Source organism: Mesocricetus auratus, unplaced genomic scaffold (genome assembly GCF_017639785.1).
Source record: "Mesocricetus auratus isolate SY011 unplaced genomic scaffold, BCM_Maur_2.0 Super-Scaffold_4256, whole genome shotgun sequence".
Taxonomy (NCBI): Eukaryota; Metazoa; Chordata; class Mammalia; order Rodentia; family Cricetidae; genus Mesocricetus; species Mesocricetus auratus.
Genome location: NW_024429182.1, coordinates 65,337,145 through 65,360,818, shown reverse-complemented (window position 1 = coordinate 65,360,818; position 23,674 = coordinate 65,337,145). Strand labels below are relative to the sequence as shown.

The 23,674-nt window shown below is 43.7% G+C and overlaps 1 protein-coding gene across 1 annotated transcript in view; it reads right to left on the bottom strand.

Moving 5' to 3' along the window:
• The window catches only part of Adam12 (ADAM metallopeptidase domain 12), a 306,570-nt gene that overhangs the window by 210,980 nt on the left and 71,916 nt on the right, over positions 1-23,674 (bottom strand). The gene's annotated exons all lie outside the window — the stretch shown is intronic.

Sequence of the window (23,674 nt, the reverse complement as noted above, 5' to 3'; positions counted from 1 at the left end):
AGGTCATTGTTACAGTTTGGACATTAAGATGGACCCAAAGGATTGTGTGATAAAGACTTGAAAGTGGCTGGATCATGAGGGCTCTGACTCTGGGAATGGATTTATCTATTGAGGGAGTTATAATTTGGTCACAGTTTTGAAAGTTAACGCCTAGTTGGAAGCAGGTAATTGAGCAGTTGTTAAACTGGCCACTCTTTGTCTCCGCTTCTTGGCCACGATGAGGTGAGCAGTTTTCCTCTATCATGCCCCATCGTAATGATGCCTCTGCCTTACCACCTCCACTCATAGAAATGGAGTCAGCCTACCACTGACTAATGCCTCTGAAATCAAGATCCAACACAAATTATTCCTGTGTTAAACAGTTCCTGTCAGGTATTTGACACAGATGAAAAGTCTAATGGATGAAGACATCATTCATATGTACATTCCAGGATTGATCTTGTAAATCTACAAAAAGGGCTTGAACAACTGAGCTAGGGGGTGAACAAAACCCCACAGAGAACCTGCAACCACCACCAACCTGAGAGCATTTAGCATAGGATCTAGTGCAAAGTAAATGGCCATCTCTGTCTGCCATGGTTTATGCCGATTGTCAGTGTGACAGGATCTAGAATCACCTTCAAGACCATCTCCTGGCATGCTTTGAGGGATTTTCTACATTGGGTTGAGTTTGAAAGAGCCACCCTAAATGCAGCTTGTACCACTGGCTGGAGTCTCTGACTAAACGAAAGGAGAAATGAAGCTGAGTCCCAGCAGTCACCTCCCTCAGCCTCCTCACTGAGGATGACATGCTACCAGATGCTCATGTGCCTGCTGCCATGACAAACTGTTTCCTCAACTGGGTGCCAAAATCAACCCTTCCTTCTTCAAGTGGCTTTTGTCTGCTATTTATCATAATAGTGAGGAACAAAGTTAATACACCATCCTTCCTTGGTGTTCTCAGTCTGCTGTAACACCCATATGCTATAGGGGCACAGGGTCCCCTCTTATGGGTCCTCTCCAATGCATGCCATACCCTTCCTGAGAGAGCTCAACTCTTGCATGAGTACTGTGATGGCTGATCCCTCCCTTGGTTTCCCCAGCTGTTGCTTCCATTCACAAGTCTGGCCAATCAGAAGGTTTTTCTGCCCTCTGATAGGCTCAGTACCATTCAAAGACAGCGAGTCAATTTCTCTCTCATTTGCACATACACATGCATGTTTTTGTATGAGTACATCTGCATATAGAATCCATAGTGCAACCATAGTTGTCATTTCCCAGTTACTGCCTACTGTTTTCTTTAGACAATTACTCTCAAGATCCTTGAACTTGTAAAGCAGATAGACTGGCTGGCCAGAAACCCCCAGGAATCAACTTGCTTCTTCTTTCCCAGCCTTGGGGTTACAAGTGATTAATACCACCTTGCTGTTTTTTTTAAACATGGGGTTTGGGGATCCTCACACTTGCAAAGCCAACATTTAATTGAGCCATCTCTCTAGCCCCATTTAGTGTTCCTCATGCAGAGACCGTACTTTTAATACTACTCATTAATATCATAACTTCACTGTGAGTGCTCTGCAAATATTCACCTATTTTGATTCTAGAACCTTCATGGGACACCCAACTATGCCTGTTACAGTTGGATAATTGAGGCGTAAGAAAGCTCATAATCTTCCCAAGGCCACGCGGCTTGACTTTCTCCTTAGTCTTGTCTCGTCAGGTTAAAATGTTCTTACCCTCTCGGTGCCACTTAATTCTGGATGATATCATTTTACACTATAATTAATTCACCTCCTAAAATCAATCCACACTCACCAGCCAAGAGGCTCAAATGCAAACAGTTCCTGCCTGCTCTAGACTGGAATCAGGATTGTCCAAGTGGGAATCAGAGGATGGATAGAGACAGCACTTGGGTCTGTAAGGGCCAACAGAGGACTCCCCCACTTGTTGAAGAGCCTTAGAAAACCATGCTGTTAATTCCCCTTTGTCACAAGGTAAACCCCAGGGCTAAAAGTGCAACTTCAAAGTCATAGTTTTATTTGCTCAGGCACTTTGGAATACACAGGTCTTCGCTTGCACACTTTTGGGTACACAGCCCTTCCCTAGACCCCCTCTCTGGACTTGTCATTGTTGGAACAGAACTCACAGTTCACTCTCAGGCCAGGAGTCTGACTAGGGCGGAACTGTATCTTAAAATTTATGTTGACTGGCTACCCTTACATACCAAGCTTAAGAAAAAAGAGTCAGTGAATGAACAAAACCCAGTGTGCGGCCTGAGTCTGCCTTCCACCAGGCTCTTTATAGCCATTTGATGCTGTAGTTTCCTGCAGAATAATCCCAGATTGTATAAATAGGGGCTCTTGGACTGGACTCCAGAGGCCTACTGGATGTCCCTTGGGAGCTGCTGCTCACTGAGGCCCACCTTCACTTAAGTAAACCAAGAGATAAGAGTGAGAACAAACAGCTCCCCCTAGAATAAACCCCTGGGGATGAAGCAGACTGACCTTCTGCGTAAGTGTTTACTGGAGGTCAGCAAGGGCAAGGTGTGTGTGTGTGTGTGTGTGTGTGTGTGTGTGTGTGTGTGTATGCACGCATGCACGTGCGTACACGCATGCACATGTTCAAACTAATCAAATGTCCAGTAATAAGCATCTTTATGGAGGCAGTTCAAGCTAACTTTGTTCTTTTTTTTGTTACATCAAAGTTTTCTCGAAAATGTTTAAAAAGAATTTTCAGTTCTTCAAAGCTTTTACACTTAGCATTTTTCTAACTTTCTTTCCTCCTCCCTTTTTTAAAATTTAGAATGCAAGATTAAAATGATTGGCACCTAGGGGACAAACACCTTGCTGAGATGACTGAAATTTTACTGACAGAATTGTGGATTAACACGGTTGTCCAAAGATAACTCTGGCTGGGGAGAGGTGAGATGGCTCAGTAAGGTAAAGGTGCTTGTCACCAAATTTAACAGCTGGTTTGACCCCTGAGGCTCTTACATGGTTGAAGGACAGAGAAAATTCCTTAGAGTCGTTCTCTAATCTCCACACACATGCATGCACACATGTTATGTCATACATGGGCCCACACACAGGCATACACATGCATGAATACATGCACACACACATAAATAACGTAATTTAAAAAGAAATATCTCAGAGAACCCCTTATTTTGTGGTCCAGTTTTCACCATTAGAAAAATTTCCTAACCCTCCAAGACACAAAGCATAGCTGGTCACCCTAATACAACCCAATCCTGTGATCTTATTTAGGATTCCCATTTGAGCCATGATTATTTCTGTGACTTTTTATTTAGTTTACATTATTGATCAGCCCTCAACCACTCCAGTTTATAGTTGCTAATGCACAACGGCCGGTTCTTAGCCTGTATGATATGCTAAACTGTAGTGCTAAGAACTCTAAACAGAGAATGTCAATAGAACTTTAAACAGAGTGTCAATCGGTTCTCCACCATTCTCTCTTCCTGGTCCTCCAGGAGTGGCCTCTCTCTGACTAAAGGTGACTGGGTGGTATCCAACCACCTTTAGCAGATTCAAACCCCTCACAGAGACACCCAGGCACAATACTCTGCAGGTTCATGGGTATTCCTTAGCCCAGTCAAGATGCCATCTAAAATTATCCATTACAGGCCCTGGGCCGTGAAGCGGCAGAACAATAAAGACTCTGAGCAGGGTGCCTGTGTGCCACCTGATGCCTCAATGTGGAGCAGTCTGCCTCCTGCCACCCCACACCCCTTCTCTGAGACATCTCTGGGGAATAATTTTATCCATGCTAAGACATGAGGCAGCAGGTCTCACAACAACTTTCATGAAACAGGACATGTCAGCTCACAATTCCCATGCCCTTGTGGAAGTACTTCACAGAACAACTGTGCACGTAGGCACACACGCACGCTGCCTGAACACAAGTCTGCTTCAAGCTCCCCCTACCCTCAACCTTTCCCTGGGAAGCCCATCACAGGAAATGTTGCTATGTCAACTTTATTTTTAAAGTCACAGAAGAGAAAAGGAAGGTGTGGGGGTGGTGCATGCATAATGATTTGTGTCACCATGTTTTCCTCAGCATTAGGCCCTGCTTGTACAACTGGTCTTTATCAAGGGGTTTCCATCTGCTTGCCAATGTGTCTTCTGTCCTCATGACTCATGGTGGGGACTCGGTCCTTTCAGCTTAATCTATAGTAGCTCATCATTTCTCTTGTACCCTGGGGGTGGGGGTTGGGGGGTGGCTGCTGGAACTGAATGAACTCAGCCACGAAAAAAAAATCACCAGATTTCTCTTTGTGTTAAGCAAAACAGCTAATGGCTCTGTCAATGGGTGAGCCTTGCTTGGAGATTACAATGAGGCATCTGCTTCCTGTACTGCAGAGTGGGGCAGGATAGAGAAATGCCTGCCCCTAGACAGGTCCTCTGATACCTCTGGATTCACTTGGGCTGATAACATCCCTTGGGGGTGGGGATGACAAGGTCTTCTCTTCACATACCATCCCACTCCTGCTGTGGGGGCTCCCTCAGGGCAGGGCACTGTGAAGTTGAGTGGAGGGCCTAGGATAAACAGCGATAAGACAGGGTTCCTGTCTGGCCTGAGCTTGTACAGGCTCTAGGAGAGAAGACTCTGGAAGAACTGAGGTAGCGTCTCAGCATTCCTCACTTCTCTTCTCTGGAGAGCTCCCATACTGCCCTTGGAGCTGGGAGGGGAGTTTGGGGGGTCCTGAGTCATCACCAGCTCATCTGGTCCACGCTGTGCTTTAGCAGGGCTATTCAGCCCAGCTCTTGGTCCTTGCCCAGGTCCCTCCTAGACAGTGCTCCCCTACCCCCAGGCCCTCCTCCCGCCTTCTTTTCACAGGATTCCACCCCCAGAATGGGTCAACAGCTGGACTTGGTTAGGGTTTGGAGCCAGCGCTATCACCTATCAACTGCCTGAGCTGGCCTTAAGTCATCTGAGAGTCCTGTGTCCTCTGAAGAACAAGGACAGTTGTCATATGCATTGCACAGAGTTGATGAGCAGGAAGAGCAGACAGAAGTGCTGCTGAGCACACCCTGGGCTCCATGCTGGGTGGCTATGTTCCTTAGCATCAGTTTCAACTCAGGCACCTTCTCAAAAGGGGCATGCAGCCCTGCCCCGGGGATGCTTCTCTCTCCTCCTGCCCTCTCTGTGAACAAGGTAGCAGAATCCGTCCTGCATGCTTCTGCTGCTGTGCGGCACTGGTCTCAGGCTTTCCCAGCTTCCTGCAGGATTGTGGTCCACACTGCCCTGAGATTCCCATGATGCATCTGCAGCAGCCACTCTCCAGGGGTAAAGGTCCTCAGCTGTTCTACAATCTGTTCCCAGGCCCCCTTCAAGCTACTTGACACACTGCCATCTCTGGGGAGTACTCCCTCCTTTCTGGAAGGATTTCTTGACATGGTCAGGAACTTCTAACATAAGCCTCAAAAATGTGCCAACAAGCAAAAACTGTAATTAGACACACATTTTCCACTTGACTAGGGCTCCCCAAGATGCAGATTCATGGGCTCTGGTGTCACATGTTCTCATTAAGAGCCCCTGGTGGCATTGAAAGGAGGCACACATTGAGTACCTTGGCCAGCCTGGGACATCAATATTCTAAGGTCCTGTACCAGCTTGTGCCTCATTCCATAGGACCCTTAAAGTAACCTCACTGGCTGATGAGCTAGAACTAGGTAGTGGCTGGGGCAAGTTTCTCCTCCTGTCTTATCAGTATCTACAAGCAGGCTTGGGCTTGCTTGGGATGTGAGATGTAGGTACTTTCTATCCTAAGGAGTTGAAGTAGGTTGGTGACAGCCTTACAGTGTGCTCTGAATTTGGTCCCATCTCACTCCTACCCCTACAACACAAAGTTACCTTCAAAATCCAGCCTCTTTATGCCAGACAGAACAGGGTACAGGTTGCAGGAACACTTACATTTAAACCCCAACAGAAAGTGGACTGTCTGTCACCTGACTTTGCATTCACAAATATCCAAACACCTCTGCCTCCAGGACATGGAAGATCTCTCATCATCAGGGGGTCCCCCACAAAGCACCTGTCCCACCTGGGGAACAGTCCGGCAACACGATGACAAAGATAATCAGCCAGGCTGACACTGGTCTATGGGGCCTCTGAACCAAGGTAGCTGGCATCCCTTTACCAGGAACCCTGTCCAGTCAGTGTGGGCAGGGTGGATGTGGAAGTGAGAATTGGTGCAGACAGGAAGAGGGCACCTGACAGAGCATCTACTACCCTGCCAGGAGGGCTCCATTCTCCCGTCTCCTCCACTAGGAGGCTGTGCTTCTTATTATCACCGGATCCTTCACAGAGGATCTCACCCTGCTGCCTCTTCAAATCAGCTGGGCATTCCCAGAAAAACCAAACAAACGAAACAATTGAAGTCCAAAAAGTAGAACTGACTTATCTTCCTGGGCATCTTTTCTAAGCACTCTAGCTGACAAATGTGTAGGCTGACTGGGCTAACTGAGAGCTACCATAACTCACGACCAAGAGCTTATGAAAGAAAGGAGAAACATTAGTGCAAAGACCTCAAACTGTGCAGCAGAATCCCAGTTTCAGGGTATTAGCAAATAACAGCTCTGGGTTTCAGATCAGGAGGCTCTGGCTCCATTTTTTACCTTCACCTAATTCGGTGAACTTTGGCAGGTTCCCCCTGCTCTTCAAGTCCCCATCTGTACAAGGGACACCAAGATACAATGATGGTTGAGGTTCCTGCATTTATGCATTTAACCAAGCTCCACAGTGTGCTCAATTGCGTACTCAACACTGGACACATAGCCAGAAGCCAGAACAACACCTGTCCTCTGTGGGCTCACATTGCAGGAGACCTCTCCCTGTTAATGACCTCCACTAAGTGAGCCCTGCAATTCCGGGAACCCTTGTCTTTGATCTGCAATAGCCCAGGTCAGAGGGCAGAGATTATGCCAGTGAAAAAGTAGAGTGAATGGGGAAAAATCTCCCTAAATGACCCTGGAGGGCCTCAAAAGGATGGAGATGAGGTGGGGGAAGAAAGACAGTAAATATTACATGGGATGGAAAGATGGTTAATTATGACATTGCAAAGGCCTTCTGGCATGTCACTGGGCTGGGAAAAACTGCACTAATACTGAGCATGAAGAGAGACTTCAGTGGTTTTCCAAGATTCTGCTTTTACAGCTGCCACTGCACTTGTACCCAGGAGCCATTGTCCACAGCTTCACCCTGCAAAATCCATGGCCCCACATTCCTCATCCACAGACTAGAAGAACAGTGTCTACAGTGTCCTCCAAACCTAAGGGCACAGCCCCATGGTGGTCTCCTGAGTTCATGGTAAGAAGATGCCAAAAAATGTCTCTCCTATTTATGTCACTATACTTATATTAAATTTATAGAGATACACACATATTATGGAAATTCCATTGCATCATTTATTAATATTCTGGTTCCACACATGTCTTAGTTAGGTTTCTATTACTGTGATTAACACCATGACCGAAAGCAATTTCGGGAGGAAAGGGCTTATTCTGGCTTACAGTCCATCATGAAGAGAAGTCAGACCATCAATGCTGGAACTGGAGTAACACCCAGTTGTGAATTTCCCTGTGGGTGCAAGAGACACAGATGCTCTTCACTTCTGAGCCACATTTCCAGCCCCATGCCAGTGGCTGTTTGTAGATGCCAGGGATTGGAGACCTTCTTTTTAGTAAGAAACAAGGACCGATGTTTTACTACTCAGCCTCTCAATGCTGTCAAGTATGGATGTGCAGGTTGTCTCAGGTCCAAAGAAGTTTTAATATGTTTCTAAGTAAAACATTGGGCTTTTTTTAGTGTAAGTAAAGTTTGCATCACTCTATTTTGGTGTGTGTGTGTGTAGTTCATTGGACAACCATCAGTGTCACTTCCCAGGCACTATCCATGAATATTTGTTTGTTTCTGAGGCAGTGTTTCTTACTTGCCTGGAACTCACCAAGTGGAAGACTGGCCAGCCAATGAGCCTCAGAGATTAGTCTGTCTCTACCTCCAGAGTAGGGTTTGCATGCGTGTATCCCTGTACCTCCTTTTTTCTCTGGATTCTGGGGATCAAACTCAGATCCTCCAACTTGTGCAGCAAGCACTGTGCTAACTTGCTATTTTCCCAACACATAAAGAACTTTTTGAAAAGTCATGTATTGGAATACAGTCCAAGAATGGAGTCATGTGAGGGGATTCCAAGTGCTTGTAAGAACACTCCAAGAAAACAAGAGTCTTGTGATCCCAGTTTCTTCAAATCGCAGAATTGCTCTCAGAATGTGGTTTTGTGCTCCTCCCAGGTGTACTGGTATGAGTGAGTTTACTTCAGCTCTTGTTAGCCATGTGCCTCTATAAGAAAACATGTTTTTGCCATGTGTGACTTGTCTTTGTGATTGAACACCTTACATTATTCTACTTAATCTCACAGTATAAGTTGCCTGATCTGCTGAATAAAGTTGGCTATTACAAGAGACTTTAGTCCACCTCATCTTTAGGCTCTGTTCTCCCAGGTTCATGTACCAACTAGAACAGCAATAGTCATGGAACACCAGGAGTACTGGCCCGTATCTGTTACCCCAGTGCCTAGGAGGCTAAAACAAGATCACCATTAGTTCAAAGTCAACCTAGACTACACAGTAAGACCTTATCTCAACCCCCACCAGAGTCATTAGAGATGTAGCATGAACTTGATATTTCTAGATATAAATTATTGGTTACTGGATCACCTTAAGGAAATGAACCATTACCTTATATGACAGTAAAACACATTTATATATTACATAGTATACTGCATATAACACCATGTTATATAATACATGGTACAGATAGAGTATGAGTATATTTTGTGTATGTCCATGTAAGTATTGAAGTTATAAATACATTCTCTGAATTCCCACTCTTTATATAGTATTTGTGTTTATTTTCACAATTTCCTTTTATAAACTTCTCTTGCCAAAGACTATTGAAGAAGAGATGTCAACTCATCAAAAATATTCAGCTGACTCTTGTCTTTGGCAGCAAAAAGCATTCATTTTACTTAAACTCCACCCAGCAGCAATGTCCTCTGTGTGTCCATCTGGGTTCCTATCTGTGAAGGTCAGTGGGGAGGAAAAGATGGACATGCTCAAAGTCAACAGAATAGGCCTTTGTGAGCAACTTATTGTTTTAGGATTTGCTACTGCAAACTGGAGTTTTATTCTTATAACTCATAGGCTATACATGGGTGAATGTGAAAAACAAACCCTGAAGTCAACACCACACCTTAGTCACCAGTTTTAAGAATAGAACCAGCATCTTGGAGGTACCTAAGCCCATCCATCATCACCTTGTTTTATTCAACAGCCTCCAAAGAGGCCAATGTTTCATCACTGAGTGGACCATGTATTTGCCCAATGCCACCTGTGCCTCAGGTTGAGGGATCCTGTCTTGCTTGGGGTGCTTCCTACCCTGCATTCTCCACACATTCCACTTATATAGATGCTAGTCAGGATCGTTCCTAGGCAAGTTCTTTCCTAGGCTGAAATTTTTCATTTGTTTAACTCTCCTGAGGAAATAGACTAGTCTACTTCCCACAATCCTCCTGGAACAAGCTTGAGGCCCAGGATTCCCTGGTTTACTAAAATACAACTGGAGGAGAAGATGGGCTCACAAGGACTAAGTTAATGAGTTTACATGCTTAAGCATGACATCTTTTCCTTGATTCTCTCTGGGTTATCAGCATGTGTCTGTTTATGTTGCCAAGTCACATGTTCCTCCCAGACAGGTGAGAATGGGTTCTGGTACAGCCATCTGAAGAAAGGACTAACTTTTTAAACAAAAAGATGCACTGTAGAGTCTGGTGCTAAAGCACAAAGCTTTTGAATGAAGTGCCCATAGAATGGAAAGTGTGGCAGTTTGAATGAGAGCAGCTCCCATATGTGAATGTGCAGGTCCCAGTTGGTAAAACTGTTCAGAAAGGACTAGGAGATGCAGCCTTGTTGGAGGAGGTGTGTCACTGGGGGTGGGCTCTGAGACTATAAAAGTCCATGCCGGGCCTTTTCTCTATTTGTCTCCTGCTTGCAGAGCTGGGTGAAAGTGCTTTGCCTCAGCACCAGGCTGGCCTACCTGCCTGGCTGCCTGTGACTGTGCTGCCTGCTGATTTTCAGTCATGGACTCACTCTCTGAAAGTGTAAGCAAGCTCCCAATTAAATGTTTTCTCTTAGAAGTTGACTTCGGCATGGTGTCTCTTCACAGTAATAGAAAAGTAACTAGTACAGAAGGGGTGATGGGATCAAGTTACGATCATTACCATGTTTAGCAAGGCAATAAACTGGATACAAAATTTAAAGAGAGCTTTAGTACATTTCTATAACCCCTATAGGAAAATTTTATTACTTTTAAATATATTTTTAACCATGCTCTTAACATTCTACCAAGTCTACTGATATGCATACACAATCTGGCATTAGTTACTTTTGTTGTTTGCAGTGACAAAATAATTGACAAAAGTAACATATGGGAGGGAGGGTTTAATTTGGCTCACAGTTTAAAGGGGCTGCTCCATCATGGCAGTGAAGGCAGGGTGGATGGAATGGAGGGCAATCGGTCATGCCGTTGTATCTGGTTTCAGAAGAAGAGAAAGAAGATGGCTTTCTCACATTGCTTTCTCTTTTAATTCTAGGACTCTAGCCTAGGGGATGAAGGTACTCACACTCAGGGTGGGTCCACCCTGCTCAATTCAACTTTTCTGGACTCATTCATCCTCATGCATATACCCAGAGGTGTGAATCTAGAAAAATGACCCATGGCCATTCCTGTGAAAGATCATCTTGGTTACATTAGACTGATATGGCTGTCTCAATTGTGGGTAGGACCAATTTCCTAGGTAGGGGATGCGGGACTATATAAAGCTGGGAAACTAAGCCAAGCACTAGCCTGCATTCCTTGTTCTCTGCTTCTGATGAGCAGCTGCTTCAGGCTCCTGCTGCCTTGACTTCTGCACCATGATGGGTTGTATCTCTAACTGGGAGCAAAAATAAATCCTTTCTCCCTCGAGATGCTTGTGTAGCCAAATCCAAACACTAGCATCACAGTCCTTTCTTGCATTGTGAGTTACAAGTACCTCTAGAGGGAGCTGACAAGGTACTGAGTTAGAGGCCAGCTTGGGTTATATAGGAGTCTCTCAGAAACCAAAGAGGGTGATCTGGATATCAGATCAGCTCGTATGAGTTACAGCTTAACTACATATTTATTTGCCAGTTGGAACAGTGGCTTCACCAAGATGAATGATCTTTCTAGAATTAAAAAGAGAAGGGCTCCATAAATTCTATATTACATATGTTCATTAAGTAGCATTGGAAGTAGACCTTCTGTTTGATGATAAAAACATACAAGAAGTTCAGATTCTTGGTGTTTAAATATCTGTGAAATATCATATATATTATAATTTTATATTTTATAATTTTATGGTGTGTGTGTGTGTGTGTGTGTGTGTGTGTGTGTGTGTGTACAGTTTTAACCATTTGGGAGCATGTAACCTGGTGACAAGAGACATATCCACAATGTTGGAATCATCTCTACCCTCCATTTCCAGGACATTCTCAATTGCTCTCATCCCAAGCTCAGTTCCCACTAAACTCCTGCAGCCTTTCCTCACAACCCCTGTCAGTCCCGTTCCACTTTCAACTCCATGATTTTGCATATCTTACATACTTCATCATTCTGGTTAATTTTAGGATTCTCTGGGAAGAGAGCCTTATTGAGGAACTTCCTTGATACAATTGGGTTCTGAGTTTGTCTATGGGGGTTGTCTTGATTGTCAGTTGATGTGGGTGGCACCATTCCTTATGCAGGTGATCCTGAATTGTATAAGAGCATTGGCCAACGAGAGGCATTAGCCAGCAAGAGGCACCTTCCATGGATCCTACTGCACTTCTTTGGCTGTGAAGTGAGTTCCTTGTTCAGAGACAAAGCTGTGTAGAATAGCAACCAGCCAGAATATGGATATCCCTTTCTCTTAAACAAAATTTAACCAAATTAAAATGAGCTTAAATGTAAAAGCTGAGAGAATGCTAGTAAACTCTGAAGGAACTGGCCTAGTAGGAAGATGGTTGAAGCTGGGTGTGGCTGTGCATTCCTTTAATCCCAGCACTCAGGAGGCAGAGGAAGGCAGATCTCTGAGTCTGAGGCCAGCAGGGTCTTCAGAGCTCATTACAGGATAGCCAGGGCTACACGGAGAAACGCTGTCTTGAAAAAAAACAAAAAAGAAAGAAAAGAGAAAAAGAGGAGAAGGAGGAGGAGGAGGAGAAGAAGAATAGGAAGAAGAAGAAGAGGAGGAGGAGGAAGAAGAAGAGGAAGAGGAAGAGGAAGGAAGAGGAGGAGGCTGAAGCTGATGTAGTTGTGGGTGTAATGAGACCTGCCTCAAGTTCCTGCCATGGCTTCCTGGCTATTATTCACTGTGGTCTGTAATTGTAAACTAAAATAAATCCTTTCTTCCTTAAGTTGCTTTTGGTCAGGGTATTTTATCACATCAACAGAGAAGAAACCAGGGCGTTCATATAAGTGAACTCACACTCTGGATTGTCCATTCAGGATAGTGACTTTGAAGTCAACATTTCTGAACCAGAGCCACCTACACTTGAGCTCTCCTGTGGCAGCCTGAGAACCTGCTGAATCAGTGTCCACAAACAAGAAAATTGCACTAAACTTCAAGCTTATCTGCACATTAATTTTGCTGTCTTAAGTGACTTATGAATCTTAGTGACACACGAACAAAAATGTCATGGTTGTTATATAGAGGAAATGACAGCCAGGAAAAGGTCAAAAAGATGCTTTTCATAAGCAAACCAGCTGGTACAGCACCACCCAGCCACGCTTAGGTGGCAGGGACAGTACAATAACATCCACAGGTAGCACTGGGTACCAGTGGCCAGAGATCAACTAGAAAAGGTAAAACTTCTACTACCATTTGTTTGGGATGCAGTTTCAGAGATAGAAATCTTCACTACAGGATTCTCATTGGCAAATCTTCATCCTGCATATGGTCCAAGAGCTGAGCAGCTGAAGTGAGGGAAATGAATATGGAAATCTGCTTCCCTACTTCATCTTCAAGCATCATTTTCAGGTCCTCATCTCTCATGCAATCTGATTAAGTATGCTACACTCCCAGGTTGCAACAAGAAGAGATGCTGCTGATCTTAACTTACGTAGACACTTACATGTTAAGTCAGGTGGGTGAACAAAACATTCTAAAAGGTAGTTCTGACCTTTTGCAGTGTCTGTACAACTTCAAATGAGAAGAGATACTCAAAGGAATTCAGCTCGTATTAGGAAGCAAAATTTAGCTTAATTAAAATGCTCTTAAATGTTAAGGCTGAGAGACTGTTACCAAAACCTTATGAGTTTCGTCTAGTTAGAAGATGGCTGAAACTGGTGTAGCTTGTTCCAATTCACAGCTGACTCCTAACACTCACAGAGCTTCCATCTATCCATTCCAGTGTATTTTAGTGGTCCACTAGAGCCTCTTGGTTCTCTGAGGCACAGAGTATGGTGAGCTGAACAGATGTGGTCACACCTCATAGAAGACAGCACTCACTGGGGCAACGAGGATATGTATCAGCTACAACATGAGGAGCCTCAGACTAGAAGCACCTTATGGGTGGGTATTTCCTTGCTAGTCCAAGCTCTGAACAACTGGTCACCAAACACTTAACCTAGGGCTAAAATGACCAAAAAACTCTCATATTTTAATTTTATTTAGGTTAATATCCACTAAATAGCCACCTATGGCTAGTGCTCTCTGCCTGACATATGAATATATGACCTTAGGAAATGCATTTAAATCGCAGATCTCCATACCCTACAGAGAGGTGGAGGCAGGTATCTTCCTTCCTAGAAAGCGCCCCAGTGATGCCAATACTGGTGGCCTAGAATCAATCTCCCAGGTTTGGGGAGGAGAAACCATCCCAGCTTCTAGAAGAGAGGTGCTCACGGCATGGATGCACACTAGGAGGAATGCCGAAGAGGTGTTGGAGGAATCCTACACACCAAGAAGTTCCACCTGTTGTAAGAGCTGGCTTAGAAGCTGAATGGAGTGGGCATTGTCTTTGGTTATGATAGCTACACTTTAGGTTTATGCTACTCTGCACTGAGGTCAGCTGCATAAATCTATGAATTACAAAGGAAAAAGCCTTGTTCAGATCTCCATCACCCTCCATGGGTCACCTTAGCACCAGGTTCCATGTAGCCCACTTATCTTACAAGACTGTGGCAGTCATAATCCACATCTTTATGCCTCTGACTACTGCTCCAAGGGTAACTCATCAGTATGTTTTTAGGGCTCTTTAACCTGATCAAAACAGCACTCCTGGCACTTCATGTGTCAGTCACCCATCCCTGGAATCTTCTGTCCCATTCCCTCAGCTGTTCAAATGTTCTTCAAATTCAGTCCATTCTGTATCAACAATGTTTTCTAAGAACCTTCTTCTCTCTGAGGACACTCATTTGGTTCATCCCCTTCCCCTGGATAACAATGACAGCCATGTTCACTCTCTATATCCTCCAATACCATCTTCTCACACAGCCAGAATTAGCCGAGCCATATCATACCACCGCCCTACTCACAGGCTTGTCTTTCATGCTGTCCCACCATCATGAGAAAATTCTAGGTCCTCATCTGAGCAGAAGACACTTCCCACATTGGCTTGCTGCCTCTTTCTGTTCCATCTTTCTCACCAGCACAAGGAAATACTTGTTGCTGGCATATCCCTTCCTCATTACTCTGACCTTTGCATAGCTTTCCTTCTCTCTTGAATCCTCTACCATATTCCCACTTCCTCTGTTTCATGACTATTCCCATACAATTTGAATAATATACACACATCTTGAATATCAGCCATCTATACATCTTTCTTCTCAAGGACAGGCTGGTGTCCCATACCTTCCTTGCTTGGCTAGCAGTACCACTGATATGTTTCTACTGTTTTTTGCCATGATCTATCTAGTGTTGGGCTCCTTGGCTTGTCTGTAAGAGGCCAGGCTTCTGCCTTATTCATTGTTCTATCTCCAGTTCCCACCGCCATGTCAGACCATTCTAACATCTTCAGATCTTACCGTCATGCCATATGTTAACCAGATATTTGTGAGTAAATGATGATGGAAGTAGGTGACTGAATTCATATCAACAATGAATTAACAAAATGCTGATGAGGATTTGTGAACAGGATAAGGGAAGCAGGGAGGTGGAGCCATGAATCCAGGCAGTCGAGTTTCTAAGAGTTGTGTTCTTCTTCATTTAGCCAGCACAAGGAAGCAGAGCTCATGGCTCTACAGGTAGGTTGGATCTCTCTGAGAAGGATCAAAGAATCCACACACTGATATTTTACAACGGAAGTTGTTGAGAATATCAATGAAATTAAAATCCTTCCTGCAGCAAGCACCCAAAGGATGACTTCTGCTAATCCAGGTCTGGTCAGAACTGATATGTGTGGCCATTACCCAGTCTTAAGGAAGAGAACAGATAAAACCCATTTTTCATTCATCTACAAAGAGTAAAGTGGAGAGCGATGAAGCCAGCAGTGTAGTATTATAAAATAATGAGTACCATAGGTGTGACAGGGAAACCATTCTGAAACAATTTACAATTGAGCATTGGAGAAAACATGAGCACTACTATTTCAACTGATTGTGCACAGACCTTGACCCCATTCTGTAGACTAACAGTTGGATTTCAAAGTTCCTCTCTTGGAATTGTCCCCTATACCCTGAAGGACATGTGCTCAATTTGCTAGTGACTCATGTCTGATTACTACAGAGTCCATCATTCACTAGGGTTTACTTAGTGCCTGAGATCAACAAACTGCGGAAAATGGTAGCAGTCCATCATGACCCTCCCTCTGATCTTAGGTCATTCCTTCTTGGTAGGGAATGATCCATGGAAGGCACGCTTATCAGCAGCCTTGAAGGTTCCTGTTGAGTCAGAAGTCTCATTCACAAGATTACTGGCCAATTTTCCCAAACTTACAAGGGTTTGTTTTTGTTTTTGTTTTACTGTTAACTCAAGCACAGGACTTTACATTTATCCCCACTTAATCTCATCTTGTTAGTTTTGTCCCATTGATCCAAAGTGTAGAAATCTCTGCAATTCAGATCCTGCCATGTCAGGAACATGTATCCCCTCAGTTTTGTGCTTCCAGGAGATGTGATCTGGGCACTCCATTATGTCATCACAGAAACTACTGCAAAACTATGGGCTAGGGTGAAGCTGAATGCACATGTTGCCCTAAGGCAATGAACAGCAGCTTCTCCAGCTGTCTAGCATAATCCAGGTCAGCATGAATGATGATCTAATAACATGGTCACTTTACCAAGTCTTAATCCATCAAATGCTATATCCATACCAGTCACACTTCTCTCCTTTGTACGGCATAGCTTGAGGAATTATCTAAAATACCCTTATAAAGATATCTGAAAAAGCTACAAGGAATCATACTATTAACTACCTAAAATATGCATACATTGTTTTAATGAACCTTTCTCATCTGGGCTGGTAGTACTTCTTCCAAGAAGCCAAAGCTAACAAAAACTTCAATAACAGACATGAGAAGCCCTCTTTTGAGTTATTGCATATGGATTTCCAAGAGACTTCCAAAACATACAACCTACTACTGCTGTAGTCCCTCAGAGGTGGAAGGTAAAGATACCATGTACTTCAGAAACAGGACCTAGAGACCCCTGAGCTGGAACTGACCTGAATTCCCTTCTTCTATACATCTTTCTTCTCAAGGACAGGCTGGTGTCCCATACCTTCCTTCCTTGGCTAGCAGTACCACTGATATGTTTCTACTGCTTTTTGCCATGATCTATCTAGTGTTGGCCATGATCTATCTAGTGAAAATGAATGCAGACCACAATGTCTCAACCCTACACATAAAACAACGGAGGAAAGCTGGGAGTGAGAGAGGATTAGTTTTCATGATAACAGGAGGCACCATGCAAGCTTCCAAAGGGGTCAGGCAACCAAGAATCCTACCATCTATGATACCTATGAAGTAGCCTATAACAACACCTATACATAATCAGCCTGTTGTGATAACCCTAGGGGTGCAGTAGTGGCACACATACCTTGGTGGTAACCAATAGCTCTCTAATTGGACTTAAGATCCAATTGAACTGAACAAGAGGGAAACCGTGCTTGGTATGGGAAACCTAGTCAACTTTTTGCAATAGAAGGAGACCACTATAGCAAACTACAACCAATCAAAATGCAGAGTTGTGGAGGCCAGTCCCAATGGATACATCTTCAGAACAACTCCCACACCTAAGGCTCAGAGAACATTGCAGAAGTAGTAGAAAGAGTGTGAGAATCAAATGATTAGGGAGATTGCTGAGAGAGTGAGTCTTCTAGTAACACCCTACACATAAAATCTCAGCAGCATAGCTGATGAGTGTAAGCTGAACAAGAACAACACCAGTGAACATGTGAAAATGAATGCGACCCACAATGCCTCAACCCTACACGTAAAACAATGGAGGAAAGCCAGGAGTGAGAGAGGTGCTCTTCCCCAGGGAAGAGTACACCAAATGACTGCCCAGTGCCAGTCAGCCCTGAAAACATGCATACAAGCAATAGTATCTGGATTGAGTGAGCTATGTTTAGGGACACGCACACATGCACAAAAGCAATCAGTGAAAAGGCGGCTGTGATTTAAAGATAGTCCTGAAAACAGCTTGATATTGGCACAAAAATAGGCAGGTAGACCAATGGAACCGAATTGAAAACCCTGATTATAACCCACACACCTATGAACACTTGATTTTTGACAAAGAAGCTAAAACTATACAATGGAAAAAAGAAAGCATCTTCAACAAATGGTGCTGGCATAACTGGGTACTGGTATACAGAAGACTGCAGATAGATCCATGTTTATCGCCTTGTACAAAACTTAAGTCCAAATGGATCAAATATCTCAACATACATCCAGCCACACTGAAACTTTTAGAAGAGAAAGTTAGAGATACTCTTCAACGAGTCGGTACAGGAGACCACTTCCTGAACATAACACCAGTGGCACAGACAATGAGATCGACAATTAACAAATGAGACCTCATGAAACTAAAAAGCTTCTGTAAGGTAAAAGACATAGTCAACAAGACAGAAAGGCAGTCCACAGAATGGGAAAAGATATTCACTAACCCTACATCTGACAGAGGGCTAATCTCCAAAATTTACAAAGAACTCAAGAAGCAAGTCTCCAAAACACCAAAGGATCCCATTAAAAGGTGGGGTACAGAACTAAACAGAGAATTCTCAATAGAGGAGGCTAAAATGACCAAGAGACACTTGAGAAAGTGCTCAACATCCTTAGCCATCAGGGAAATGCAACTCAAAACAACTTTGAGATACCATCTTACTCCTGTCAGAATGGCTAAAATCAAAAACACCGAAGACAATTTATGCTGGAGAGGATGTGGAGAGAGGGGAACACTCTTCCACTGCTGGTGGGAGTGCCAACTCGTACAGCCACTTTGGAAATCAGTATGGAGATTCCTCAGGAAAATGGGAATCAATCTACTACAAGACCCAGCAATTCCACTCTTAGGCAAATATCCAAAGGAGGCAAATTCATACAACAAGGGCATCTGCCCCACTATGTTCATAGCAGAATTATTTGTAATAGCCAGAACCTGGAAGCAACCTAGATGCTCCTCAACTGAACAGTGGATAGAGAAAATGTGGTACATTTACACAATGGAATATTACTCAGCAGAAAAAAACAATGGAATCTTGAAATTCACAGGTAAATGGATAGCACTAGAAGAAACCATCCTGAGTGAGGTAACCCAGTCAAAAAAAGACAAACATGGTATGCACTCACTCATATATGGATTTTAGACATGGATTAGGAGAGTGCCAGTCTGCACTTTCAATGACAGAGAGTCTGGGAAACAGGAAAGAACCTAAAAGATATGCATGGTACCCAAGAGAAGAGAAATGAGGCAAGATCCTCTGAACAGATGGGGAACACGGCAAGGGGTGGGGGGGGAGGGGGACCTGGGAAATAGAGAGGGGGAGAAGTGGAAGAGAGAGTAGGACGTGGAGGAACAGGAGGGTCAACTGGGGGGTAGGATAGGAGGAAGAGGGAATCATAAGTTAGAAGACAGGTTAGGCACCATTGTGACCTCTAGTGATCGAAACAGATGACACCAATTGGCAAGCTAAGCAATAGTGTAGAGACCACCTCGAATGACCATTCCTGATAGTGAACTTTATGTCTGTAACCATCCTGGAGCCTTCATCCAGTGACTGATGGAAGCAGAGGCAAACACCACAGTTAAATACTGAACAGAACCCAAGGAACCCAGCGACAGAGAGAGAGGAGCGATGAGCAAACTGGCAAAGAATGGGCTGGCAAAACCAGCAGAGACATCTGATCCGAACAGGGGAGAGCTCTTGGACCCCAGACCGACAGCTGGGAGGCCAGCATGGGACCGATCCAGACCCCCTTGTTGGGGGAAGTCCTGTGCATTTGTCAATAAAGCACTGTCTGACCAATAGGGAATCAAGATAGGTGGGACTAGGAGTCCAGGAGAACTCTGGGAAGGAGAAACATATGGAGAGTCGAGATGTAACGCTATGGGGTAGGAAGCCCAGAAACTTCTCCGGTAAGAGACTTACTTAGATTAACAATTATGGGGTAATTACTTAAGTCAGAGCTAGCCAGTAAGAAACAAGCAAGGCCAACAGCTTCATAATTAATATAGCCTCCTGTGTGTTTATTTGGGACTGATGCGGCTTTAGAACCAGGATGGCAGGAAGGCTTCTCTCAAAGAAAAAGCTTCTCTTTACACCCCCTGAATGTGAGAGTCAGTGAGGAGGCCTGGGCTACCTATGGGGTCCTGAGCAGTGGATCAGTGTTTATCCCTCGAATACTAACAGACATCATGTGTCCATAACACAAAGAGGGTTGCTCTCTCTGCCTGAACTCTTAGGGAAGTGCCTGGACCTTACCCTGAGTGAAATGATAGACTCTAGATATCCCCTATGCAGAAGGAATTGGCAATAGGGTGGGAGGATGGGGGGATGGTGGGGGGGTGCGGGAGGAGGGGAGGGAGAGGGAACTGGGATTGACATGTAAAAAAAGCTATTTAAAATTAAAATAAAAAAAGAGTGGGGAGAAGTGTATGGGAAGGAAGAAAGGGAAGGGGGAAATGTTACTATATTATAATCCCACAAATTAAAACAAACATCCTCCTAGATATTTATGCCCACCATGGAACAATGTTTAAACACCCTTCCTGCTATGGCTCTGGAGCAAAGTACTAATTAAAATTGCTCCATGGAGATGTCTGGAATTGTTCCAGACAGAATAAAAAATCAATAGTGACATTCTTTGCGCTCAGAGAGTCCCCAAGTATAAATTTAGTTTTCTGTGGATTTCCCACAGCAACCACCTTTGATCAGTGGTGGAACAGGGCTTGCAAACTGAAGGCTCCCTGGGGCTGAGAGATGTGTTGAATGGGGTCTAGTGCTCTTAATTTAAAAAACACAAAATTGGAAAACAAAATGGATGTCTGAGCTGGCCAGCATGTCCCATCAAGCATTTTGATCAAAGATGCAGTTCTGAAACACTAAGGAATGGCTGGGGAACCCATAGGGATGCAGGGGAGTTAGAGCAGCTAAAACCTAGTCCCTGCTGTCCCATAGGCAGACAGCAAAGTCCTGATAGATGCTGCTCGGGGGAATCTTAAAGTTTTTTTAAACATTCAATTATGGCTACACAAACATGTGTTTTAAGCCACCAGCAGATCTCTGCACAAATTAGGGATGCAAGAAGGCAATTCAAACAGATTCCCTGAAATGGGTATTTTAGTAAGAATCTGGCTCTGCTATATGAAGAACTGCCTCACCATGGAGGAGTTTGAGGAGGATGAGGGGATGCTGCCAACATCAGCTTTAGATGACAGCTCTTGTGACTGAGGGGGCCAAGGCCACTCTTAGTTCAGTTTTTATTGCTGAGCACTTTTTTTAAAGTTATAACAGATTTCAGGATATCCAGGGGTTTGATGCTCAATAGGCAGGCCATTTTTGCTTTCTGGAAGTTGCTAGAGGGCATTCAAAGGTCTTCAAAGAATTGGTGCTGCACTATATGTCCTTCCATGACTGGCACACGTGTTGTCCTTCCTCATTTTAGACATTCCTATGTTTTGAAACTTTTTAAGTGGAGTTCTTTCCTAATTTATAATGCAGTATTTTCTTATTGTAAAGCAACAAATTCTTCTTTTATTCCTGTATACAGAACTATATGGCATGCAGTTATTTAAAAATAAAACCAGAACACCATGTATATTATTTCCTAGCAAGATATTTACATGGGGTACATTGCAGAATTTCTTTTTCAACAGTAAAGTTCTTTATCATTTTAATCATCTCCCTCCAATATAATTTTGAGGAAGAGACTCAGCAGTGAATGGCTTTGAACCTAGGGCTAATTCCTAGGCTGTAACTGGCTAGCCATCTGATTGGTCAGGCCCTCTACTGTTTTGGGTGTTAAATATTTAAATAACCTGTTCTTATTTCTAATAGCTTCATTTGACTAAACTTTCTAAATTGGATTTCCTGGGCCAAAGGCTATGGAAATTAAAATTTAATTATCAGGTACGTGATTAATTACCTTTGTGTCTGACAGGATGAAGAGAATCATAACATCTTTATTCTACTCACAAAATTGTACATTTTGGGGGTATTCATTGCTTCATTTTTAATAGACATGTAACCTTCTTCTAAAAAGGTCACCCCGAATATTTGGACAAAAACATCATTAAAAGATTAATACCAGATCATTCTAATTATGAAAACATTACTTTTAACAGAGCATGATCTTTAAAGTTGGCAAAGGTGGCGACTGAGGATGGACCTGAATGAGGAATGTTTTCTTAGCGCACACAAGGCCCTGGACTTGATTACCAGCACTGCAAACAAACAAACAAAAAACCTGTTACAACTAGTAATCAGTCAATCAAACTACAATGTCTAGAGGGATAGACTAAAAAAATCTATAGTGACATTGATCATCATGTATTTAAATTTTAACTTTATTATTATAGGTTTTTAATTAAGTTTTTTTCTTTTTAGCCAGGACTGGCCTAAAAATTCCCTATACAGACCATACTGGCCTTAAACTTATAGAGAATCTCCTGTCTCAGACTCCTGAGTACAGAGATTACAATATGCACCACCATGCCCAAACAATCCATATACTTTTCAAAAAGATTGATTTATTTTCATTTTATGTATATAGGTGCTTTGACTGCATGCATGTCTGTGTGCCTTGGGATTGCAGAGCCCACAGAGGATAGAAGAGAGCACTGAATGCCCTGGGATTGCAGTTACAGACAGTAGGGAGCTGCCATATGGGTGCTGGGAACAGAACCCAGGTCCTGCCACAAGTGCTCTTAACCTCTAAGCCATCTTTCCAGCCCCATAATCTGCACACTTTAAACATTTGGGCTGACAAATAGATTAGGAAGAAAGTAATTGAAAAGACAGAGTTTCATGTTTCTAACTTTACTGATTATGAGGTTATCTTGGGAAAGGTCTAAAGGGTTGGACAGGAATAAATTAGGGCACCTTTGAGATGATTTTCCACACAAATTATCCTTTGTCTGTTGTCAGCCTGCATTATGCTATCTCCAATAGCAGAGGGTGAATTACTTCCAGAGGGAACATGAGCAGAACAATTAAGCCACTTTCCAAACCCAGAGAACCAGATGGGGCCAAGACAGCATTTTATAAGGAAGGGCATGTTATTAATGATGTCCAGTGAAATGGTAGTACATGGGATTGTTCAAAGACTAGAGCAAAGCCATGCTTATAAGGCAAAAATCCATCTTTGCACTCACCCTGCCACCCAGGGTTTGCATGTTGGCTTATTTTGTTGTCACACTTGGTTTCACCACCCCCCCCCCCCCCCGCTCTGCAGTGTTCTCTTTCCTGTTCTGGAATAGACTCTTTGCAGTAAAAACAGAAAGGATTTCATAAGGTTTTCCCACTCTCCTACCTGCAACCCTAAGACCATGTGCAAACTCAGGGTTGCAGCCTCCCCTGTGCTGGGCAGCACGTTCCTCCAACAGCTAAATTCCCAGAGCATGCACAATGCAGACATTTCTAAGCCCCTGTTGGAAATAACAGCCCATAGAGAACACGTGACTCCACGGGTGTCCTCATGAGATTTTTGTTTGTTTTCCTGCGTCTTTCAGAGAACATCTGGAATACTAGCTTTTTTTTCTCATTACTGTGACCAAATATTTGACAAGAAGCATCTTCAGGGAAGGTTTACTCTGATTGACAGTTGGAGAGCACAGTCCGTCTTGGTGGAGAAGGCATGGCGGCAGGCGTGTGAGGCCGCTGGTTGCCCTATACCCACCGTCAGGAAGCGGACAGTGGACAAGCGAGAGAGGTTATACAGTCTCTCTCACAGTCTGCCCCCAGTGAGCTGCCTTCCCCAGAGTGGCCCTACCTCAAAAGGTTTCATAACTTGCCAAACCAGGGTTACCACTTGAAAACCAAGTATTCAAACACGAGGATATTTTACATTGTAACTACATCACCTAGATATTTTCAAAGCCATGTACATGCAGCAATGAAAAAAAAAAGCACATTCACCACAATATTCTTCCATGAACAAAAATAGAGGGGCTGAGATTTCTC